The sequence below is a fragment of the Theropithecus gelada genome, chromosome 7a, assembly GCF_003255815.1.
Source record: "Theropithecus gelada isolate Dixy chromosome 7a, Tgel_1.0, whole genome shotgun sequence".
Classification (NCBI taxonomy): domain Eukaryota; kingdom Metazoa; phylum Chordata; class Mammalia; order Primates; family Cercopithecidae; genus Theropithecus; species Theropithecus gelada.
This window is the reverse complement of record NC_037674.1, coordinates 51287105-51297090: the sequence shown is the minus strand read 5'-3', so window position 1 is coordinate 51297090 and position 9986 is coordinate 51287105. Positions and strand designations below refer to the sequence as shown.

Sequence of the window (9986 nt, the reverse complement as noted above, 5' to 3'; positions counted from 1 at the left end):
TCTATCCACCTTGGCCTCCCAAAGTGCTGGGATTACAGGTGTGAGCCACTGTGTTCGGCCACCATTTTATATTTCCACCAGCGATGTATGAGTTAGTTTTGTCTGCATCCTCGCCTCAATAATTTGATATTATCACTATGTTTGATTTGAGCTGTTCTAATAGACATCTAGTGATATCTTACTGTGGTTTTAATTTGCATTTCCCCAGTGGTTAGTGTTGAAGATCTATTCATGTGCTTTAAGCCAACTCATTTTTAAAACCTAAATACATGTATTTAAAAAGGAAACTTTTGCTTTAGGAGGCCAAGGCAGGTGAATTGCTCAAGCCCAGGAGTTCACCACCAGCCTGAGCAACATGGTGAAACTCCATCTCTACAAAAAATACAAAAATTTCTGGGCATTGTGGTGTGCACCTATGGTTTCAGCTACTTGGGAAGTGAGACAGGAGGATTGCTTGAGCCTGGGAGGTCGAGGCACCGTGAGCCATGATTGCACCATTATACTCCAGCCCGGGTGACAGAGAAAAGCCCTGCCTTAAATAAATGAATAAAAGGAAATTGGTGATTAGTGGTTCTCAAAGTGTGGTCCCTGAGGCAGTAGCATCAGCATCACCATCACCTGAGAACTTGTTAGAAATGCAGATTCTCAGGTGCCACCGCAGACCTCCTGAATCAGAACCTCTGAGGAGTGGGTTCAGTGATCTGTGGGTTAACAAGCCCTCCTGGTGAGAATCGGTCTCATTTACTACAAATAGAAGGTAATGGTAAAAATAAATGCATCTGCATATCACCTGAAATCCTCTTGTGGGCACCAGGTTCACACACCACACTTTCGGACAGGAGTCCCACTCACAGAGGCTATGACAAGAATGCTCCTGTCCCTGGGGCTGTGCGGTGACAGCTCACGCAGCTCCACGTGGCAGTTCTGAGTTTGGGAAGTGCTGATGCAGTCCTACCACAGCCCTTCCTGTCCTTCAGTGGACTGAGAAAATCCAGGCTCTGAGGAGGGCGACACTTGCCCAAAGTCACCCAGCAACATGGTCAGTCTCCTTTCCCAGGGCCCTCACAATGCCTGGCCTGTTTAAAGCCTGCCTCTATTCACTGCTGGGTGAAAAGTCCAGCTCCAAAACAGAATATGGGGAAGGATACTATCTTGTGCAGCTTATGTTTATAGCTGCAGACACATGGGAAAAAAAGTCAGAAAATACTGTCGAAGCAGCTATTTGGGAGAGAAGGGGTTTGCTGTTTTTTTGTGTGTGTGTTAATTTTTCTATATTTCATAATTTTTATCACAATAATCATGTTTAGTTACATAATCAAAACTTATTAAATATAATATTAAAAATTGACATGAAGCCTGATCCAGCCATGGCCTATTATTGGCAGAGTCAGGAAGCCTTTCAGATAGAGCAGCCCCGCACCTGCCGCAGGTCACACCCTGGGCCTGGGCACATGCTAGGCCCTACATCTGGACATTCTCACCCTGTGGTGGCCTCCACATCCGTACCCACCAGCACCTCCTGTGGGCGAGGCCCTCCCCTGCATCCAGCCCTGAGCACCCCCTAGCCCAGAGGGCACCTCATGGTGTGAGAGTCTGCCTGTCTGTCTCTAAAGAGAGGAAAGCTCCTTGGGACATGTGTTCCGCTTGACCATCACCCCGGCCTGGTACAGAAAGGTGGACAGTGGGTATTTGGTGAATAAATGAATGAATGATTGGAATGAATCCCCTAAATGGTAATTTCGTGAGGCCCTTCTCCAGCTGGCCCAGGTGGAACCAGTTCCACTTTTCACAGCAAAGCCAGGTGTGAGGAGCGGGGCAAGTATGTGTGAGGGGCCAGGTTCTCGAAGGCTGGATGGACACGGGGCTTGTGGCGGGTCTGGGGATGGCAGTGCTGCTGTGGGAGCCTCTAGGAGGGCTCATCCCTGGAATCCCCCCGGGTATCCTGGTGCCTCCAGCTGCTGTGTGGCATGAGAATTCCTGGCTGGTGGGGACAAACAGGGACTTGTTTGGATTGGCCACCTGGTCCAGCCCAAGGAGCTGCACCTCCAGCCCCTCAGGGAAAAACTCACTTCTGATGTGTGACAACAGCTGCAGGCAAGGGGAGGGAGAGGTGTGCTGGGCCTCAGCCTTAGAAGTCAGAAGCCAGTTCATGCCCCTATGTGGGAAAAGGATGATATACGTGGGAAAGGGATGTGGCCTCTGCTAGCTCTAGAGTCCTGGGTTATGGTCAGAACCATCCCTTATGGACTCAGTGACTTGGGCTGACCCAGCCCCTCCCTGAGCCTCATCGGTGAAACCAGGGCTGGGCCAGGGCTCTCAACAACTCCCAGCTCCAATCTCTGGCTTTGTCCCAGGAGGGCCGGAGATCAGACAGAGGTGACCTAGGCTCCCCTGTTTACCTCAGCCTCCTTGTGGAGCTTCTCTCTTTCTGCCAGTGAGGTGGGTGGGGCCAGAAGGAAGGGCATTCACCTGTGGGTCTCTGACTTCTCTGCCCAGGTGTGCCTGGAGAGCCTGGTCTATACCCAGTGCTCTGCTATACCCCATGGCCTGGTCGCAACCTCCCTGCCTCCAGAACAGCCCTGGCCCAGGGAAGAAGCTGGTCTCTGCATCAAATGATAGGTAGAAAATGGAATTGGGGATGGTAGCTCTGGAAAGGAGTCAAGGAAGAGGTGTCGTCCCAAGGATGTGGAGGGTTTTTCCAGAATGGAGCTTGACTGGTGCGGGCAAACATCAGGAGTTGGGAAGGGTGGCTCCCTCTGTGGGAGCCGGGGCAACTTGCCTGGGCCAAATGGTGGTAGGCTGTGGGTAGGGCAGGCAGAGCTGGGGTGCCTGGAGCCTGGGGTCCCTGTCCTTGCAGAGGACTGGAATGCAAAACAAGTGTCCCCTGCCCTCTGGCTGGGGGACATCCTCTACTTCCAAGCCCAAACACACACCAGCTGCCACAAGCCACTGGGGTTCTTCAGAGGACCAATGGGCAGCCACACCCATGCTGGGCCAGCCTTCTGGGCCCACCTGCACCCTGGTCGGAGCCCATGACTGAGGGACTCTCTAGGGACAATGGGGCAGTCTCATGCTGCCCTCTTACAGGTGGATCAGTCCCTGGGATGTGGTGTTGGGCTGGGGTGGGCTGAGGCTGTTCTCTGCCAGGGTGCCTGGTGGACAGCAGGTGGAACAACTACTTGGCTTTCCTGGACCCCAGGACACAGCTGAACACTGCACTTTGCCCTGGATGCCTTCGGATTCTCAGGGGACTCTGGGAAGGAAGAGGGGGATGCCCCAGCAGGAGGCCAGGGCCCTGGGCCAGGTTTGTTCCCCTTAGTCCCTCCAGCAGGCACCTCCTCTCCAGATCGACATCACCTGATTCCTGGAGGCCTGGGTTATTGACCAGAGCCCCAACTCCCTCACCACAGCCTGTTCTTACGTCAGACCAGCTAGTATGAGTTCGGAGCTGAAGCAGGTGGAGAGAGAACACAGGGCTCTGTAAGAGTTCTCAGCTCCCTGCTGCAGTGGGCCCCATAGAAGGCCCCCCAGAAATCTGCAGCTGCTGTAAGTCACTGGGAGGAAGCTGCGGCAGACATGTGTTTCCCAGCCTGGTAGATGCAGAGGGGTGTCCAGGCCCCCAGCGGGAGGCCCAAACATGGCCTTGGATGTGGCAGTGCAGGAATTCTAGCCAGCTCTGGGGCCCTGGGCAAGTCATTTAACCTCTCAGAACCCCATTCCTTGTCACCATAGGGCTCTTGTGTGGATGTAAAGGACCCCCAGGGCACTTATGTCCCATCAGTGGAAGCCTAGCATGGGTGGAGACCGCCAAGACTGAACTCAGTGGTGGGATCCAGCCTGCCCAGCTCTCCTACATAGAGCCCAGAGCCAGCAGGGTGGGCTTCCTGGAGACGCAGGTGCTCCTGCGGGCTGGGGAGCATGAGCAGGGGTCCCTTTGGGGGGGGTGGAAGAGGCTGTGGTCAGTGGAGGCCATAATGAGGCAAAGCTTGGGCAGAAAAGGCATGATGATTGGGGGATCTGAGACCCGACAGAGCCTGGGCTGAGGACACTGTGGCCACCTCCTCCAGGTGCCGCTCAGGCTGTGGAAGCTGAGCTAGGGCTGGGCCCCCTTGTCCTGAGTAAGGCCTCAGCAGTCTTGGAAGCTATATCCAAGGTGACTTCATGTAAGGGAGCATCTGAGCATTTTTTTTTTTTTTTTGAGACAGGGTCTTGCTGTGTCATCCAGGCTGCAATTCAGTGGCACTATCATAGCTCACTGCAGCCTCAAACTCCGGGGCTCAAGCAATCCTCCCATCGCAGCCTCACGAAGTATTGTAATTATAGGCCTGAGGTATGGAGCCTGGTTTTAAATCTTAATAAATATCTGCTCCTGGTCTGCTTCCCTGGCTGACACACATGCTGACATCTTGCGCCTAGACAGACATGTTTCTGGACTTGGTTCCATTTGTTCTGACAGGCTCCTCCCTCTCAATGACCACATGTTACAGTATGTGGCTATTCTTACACATTTCTGTATAGAACTGAGGGTTAATGTATTAATGTCAAAGTTCTACTGGTTTTCAAGGCTGGGTGGAATGTTTGGGTTAATTTAGTTGCGGGCATCTTGACAATATAGGCTTTCCCTCTGGGAACGGTGATTCTGGGACGCAGGTTTTGCACATTCTGGTTTATTGCTTGGCTCGCTGCCACAGAGGGATGACACTGCTCCACACGCCATGCCCAAGAGATGTCCCACCTTATCTTTCTAAATCAAGCTGAATGTTCTCAGCTGACAGCATATCATCAGTGCTGTGGGGACTCACTCCCCACAACCCGAGATGAAGTGAGGCGGAGACTGTGGAGCAGATCCGTGCTGAGTGCATTCGCCCTTCCTGACCCACACTGCTGCTGGCTGGGGCTGTGTCTGAGCTGTTAGAGGACACTGATTTGGTGATGGGGTGGGGGGCAGTACTGGAGGGATGCCCCTAACCTTCCTCAGCTCCTCCTGTCCACCTAACACTTGGCCACCAAGGCCCCTGACTTCCAAGCCCCAGTCACCACTAACAGGGTGCTGCATGGGAACAAAGTGTAGGCACAGAACCTGGAGTTCAGGTCACTCCTCCTTCCAGTCGAAGCCTCTGCCCCTCCCAGGTGATTCCACCCTCATTCCTCCATGGGCCAAATATCCCAAACAAAGGCCTGGACAGGGGGTCTTTATCCAAGTGCCCAGAAAACACATGCAGAAAGGCTCTGCATGCCCCCGTGGCCTGCCAGAGGTAAGAGCCTGCCCATCAAAATGCACAGTCCAGGTTCTTGCAGGGAGGTGAGGAATGGAAGAAGAAAAGGTCCCCCTCATTCTTTCAGCAGGAACCTAAACTTGGGGAAGCCAGACCCAATACATTTCTTAATTCTGATACTTTTATAACTGGTTACAGCGGGGTCACATGCACAACTGTTTTCCAACATCTTTCAATGGTCCACACAACATCCTGTACCTTCTTTGTTTTTTTATTTTTATTTTGTAAAGCCAGGGGCAGTGGTTCATGCCTGTAATCTCAACACTTTCGGAGGCTGAGGCAGGAAGATTGCTTGAAGCCAGGAGTTTGAGACCAACCTGGGCAACACAGCAAGACCCTGTATGCAACAGAGAAAAACCCTGTCTCAAAATTTTTTTTTTTTAGTACAGTGGCATGATCACAGCTCACCATAGCCTCCAACTCCTGGGCTCAAGTGATACTCCCACCTCAGCAGTTGGGACTCTCAGAGCGCACCACCACATCTGGCTGATGTTTTAATTTTTGGTAGAGATGAAGTCTCACTATGTTGCCCAGACTAGTCTTGAACTCCTGGCCTCAAGAGATCCTCCCAATGTGACCTCATAATGCACTGGGGTTACAGGCATGAGCCACCATGCAGCCCCTGCAAAATCTAACTGTTCTCCAGGTGCTTCTTTTGGGCCTCCTAGCTAGACTGTCATTGGCAAATACTAGTTTATTATTTTCCCACATTTATGTTAATGGATTTCCCATGTTTTATTTCTCTAGACTAGGGTTTCTCAACAGCAGCACTATTGACGTTTTGGGCTGGATAATTCTTTGTTTTGGAGCTGTTTGTGCCTCGCAGGATGTTTATCAGCATCCCCAGACTCCGCCTGCTACATGCCAGTAGCACTTCTCAGTGTGACAGCCAGAATCATTTCAGATATTTTCAAATATCCCCAGGGGGCAAAATCACCTCCGGTTGAGAACTGCTGACCTAAAAACCTCTGGAACAATGTTAGATCATGNTAAAAACCTTTGGAACAATGTTAGATCATGGTAATGATAGCACATACTGCTCCTGACCTTAATGGGAATACCTCTGGCATCAAAGTATAGTAGCACCTGTATACTACTGTCTGGGCTGTTATTAGTACACTGTATTAGTCCATTCTCATGCTGCTATGAAGAAATACCCAAAACTGGGTAATTTATAAAGAAAAGAGGTTTAAGTTGACTCACAGTTCTGCATGGATGGGGAGGCCTCAGGAAACTTACAATTGTGGCAGAAGACACCTCTTCACAGGGCAGCAGCAGAGAGAAGGAGAGCGGAGCAAAGGGGAAAGCCTGTTATAAAACCATCAGTTCTCATGAGAACTCACTCACTATCATGAGAACAGCATGGGAGAAACAGCCCCCATGATTCAATTATCTCCACCTGGTCCCACACTCGATGCGTGGGGATTATTGCAATTCAAGGTGAGATTTGGATGGGGACACAGAGCCAAACCATATAATATCCTTTATATTAGCATACTGTATCAAAGTATAACTTTCTTTCCTTTTTATTTTTTTTCCTTTGAGACAGAGTCTTGCTCTGGCTCTGGCTGGAGTGCAGTGGCACAATCTCAGCTCATGGCAACCTCTGTCTCCTGGGTTCAAGCAATTATTGTGCCTCAGCCTCCCAAGTAGCAGGAACCACAAGTGTATGCCACCACACCCAGCTAATTTTGATTTTTTTTTTTTTAGTACACATGGGGTTTGACATGTTGGCCAGACTGGTGTCAAACTTCTGGCCTCAAGTGATCCTGCTGTTTTGGCCTCCTGAAGTGCTGGGATTACAGGTGCGGGCCACTGCACCCAGCCTGAAGTATAATTTTCACAATATGAAAAGCTTGACTTTCATACAAATAATGAAGGAATATATATAAGATATTTTCTTTAATTTACAAGGGAGTCAGCAACATGGTGAAGCTAGTTCAAGGAATATTTTGAGAGACAGTGTCTGTAGTGCTCCAGGAAGGGCATTCCAAAATGCATTCTGAGATAGAGACAAAACTTGTTAATATCCTATAGGGAGGCCAGGCATGGTGGCTCACGCCTGTAATCCCAGCACTTTGGGAGGCCGAGGCGGGTGGATCACCTGAGGTCAGGAGTTCAAGACCAGCCTGACCAACATGGTGAAACCCTGTCTCTATTAAAAATACAGAAATTAGCCAAGTGTGGTAGCAGGTGCCTGTAGTCCCAGCTACTCAAGAGGCTGAGGCAGTAGAATCGCTTGAACATGGGACACAGAGGCTGCAGTGAGCCGAGATCATGCCACTGCATTCCAGCCTGGGCAACAGGGCAAGATTCTGTCTCAAAAAAATAAAAAATAAAAAAATAAATAAAATAAAAATTGGAAAATAAAACTGTCCTCTTTGGGAGTTATCTTTTCTACTGGACAGAAATCTGTAAGTTAACTTATATACATATTGTCCAGTATATTCATAACATATTCTCTAGTTTATTTCCCTACACTAGTGGTTTTCAAAGCATGGTCTCAAATTGGAAGCACCAGCGTCACCTGGGAACATAGACATGCAATGCTCAGGCCCCACCTCAGTCCTATTGGTGTGGGGCCCAGCAGTCGGTTTCACAAGCTTTGCAGGTGATGATGATGCACTCTAATGTTTGAGAACTACTGCTCTAAATAGTCAATCTTTTTTTTTTTTTTTTTGAGACAGAGTCTCCTTCTGTCATCCAGGTTGGAGTGCAGTGGTGTGATCTCAGCTCACTGCAAGCTCCGCCTCCTAGGTTCACGCCATTCTCCTGCCTCAGCCTCCCATGTAGCTGGGACTACAGGCGCCCACCACCACCCCAGCTAATTTTTTAAAATTTTTAGTAGAGACAGGGTTTCACCATGTTAGCCAGGATAGTCTCAATCTCCTGACCTCATGATCCACCCGCCTTGGCCTCCCAAAGGGCTGGGATTATGGGCATGAGCCACTGCACTCAGCCTAAATAGTCAATCTTTATTTGTAAAACAAGTATCTGTGAAACAATGCTCCAGTATGACATTAAAAGGGCACACCACCCACCTTTTAACTTTATTTCTGAATTTAAATATTCTGTCCGTCTGATGTTAAATTTGCTGTTTTGGTTTTCAAATACTCTTAAGACAGTTTTCATCTGTTCCTAATTTTATCTTTTTAAATAAAAAATGGTTTTCCTAATCTATCCATTTTTCTCTTCGTTAAGCTATTGACAGGTAGAAACAAAAGTTGAGCCATTCTTACATGTATTTTCTTTTTTTTTATTTTAGTAAAGACAGATTTTGCCATGTTGGCCAGGCTGGTCTCCAACTCCTGCCCTCAGGTGATCTGCCTGCCTTGGCCTCCCAAAGTGCTAGGATTCCAGGCATAAGCCACTGCGCCCAGCCTTTTAAAAATTTTTTATTATTTTTTGTTTATTTATTATTCATTTATTTTTTGAGATGGTCTCCTTCTGTTGCTCAGGCTGGATGGAGTACAGTGGTGCCATGATGGCTCACTGCAGCCTCCACCTCCCAGGCTCAAGAAATCCTCTCACCTCAGCCTCTTAGATAGCTAGGACAACACATGTGCACCAACACAAGTGGCTAATTTTTTGTAGAGACTGGGGTCTCCCTATGTTGCCCAACCAGGTCCAGAATTCCTGTGCTCAAGCGCTCCACCGGCCTTGGCCTCCCAAAGTGCTATGATTACAGGTCTTATGTTCTTAAAATTTTTTTTCGACATGGTATAGGATAGTCTAGTAACTTGACATATTGTTGTTTTCAACAGGCTAGTGCTTATGATTTGTAAAATAACTCTTCAGAAATGAGTTCAATTTTACCATGAATTGGGACACTTTCCATTTCTTTCTATTCTATAGAACAGTTTACTTGTCATGAGCTCTGTCTTTTGAAAACTTGAAACCCTGCAACAATCAAACCAGCTGCACCTGGTGCATGGGATGGGCATGGAATTGAGGAGAGAGTTCAAACTACGGTCAGCCCTCTGTATCCTCGGGTTCTGGATCCTTGGATTTAACCGACTGTGCATCAAAAATATTTGGAAAAAGTAAAACAATAAAAAACAAAAATTTATAAATACTTTACAACAGGTATTTACAAAGCATTTATGTTGTATTAGGTATTATAGTAATCTAGAAATGATTTAAAGTCTATGGAAGGATGTGCATAGGTTATTAGCAAATACTATGCCATATTATATTAGGGACTTGAGCATCGGTGAATTTTGGTATCTCTGGGGTCCTGGAACCAATATCCTGAGGTTACCAAGGGACGACTGTATTCAATTTCTTCTCTGGTTATTAGTGCATTCTCTAATCTATTTTTTTTTGTTTTGTTTTGTCTTTTTGTTTTTGCCTCTTCAAGTCAATGTCGGAAACTTACTTGTTCTAGACTACTCATTAGCTCAAAGCTACCAGTAAGCTGACTACCAATGCAATCTAGGCAACCGATTTTTTCCCCATCAGATTGGCAAAAATTAAGATAAGCATCTATTGATGTTGAAGCTGTAGGGAGTTTTCCTGAGCATATTAATTATGACAGCCCTTTTAGTTAGGCACCTAGATGATTCATCAAAATGAAATAAAATACCCCTGCACTTGAAGAAGTTATCTGGTATTTCCTTATCTGGGTGCTGGTTATGTGAGGTCTACAGTTGATGAAAACTTATTAAGCTTTATATTTATAATAGGTACAATTTTCTGTATGTGTAGTAT

The 9986-nt window shown here is 47.9% G+C and overlaps 1 pseudogene; it reads left to right on the top strand.

The window, feature by feature from the left end:
* The first annotated feature begins 1882 nt into the window (after window positions 1-1882).
* Window positions 1883-9986, top strand: part of LOC112627510 — a 22967-nt pseudogene continuing 14863 nt past the window's right edge.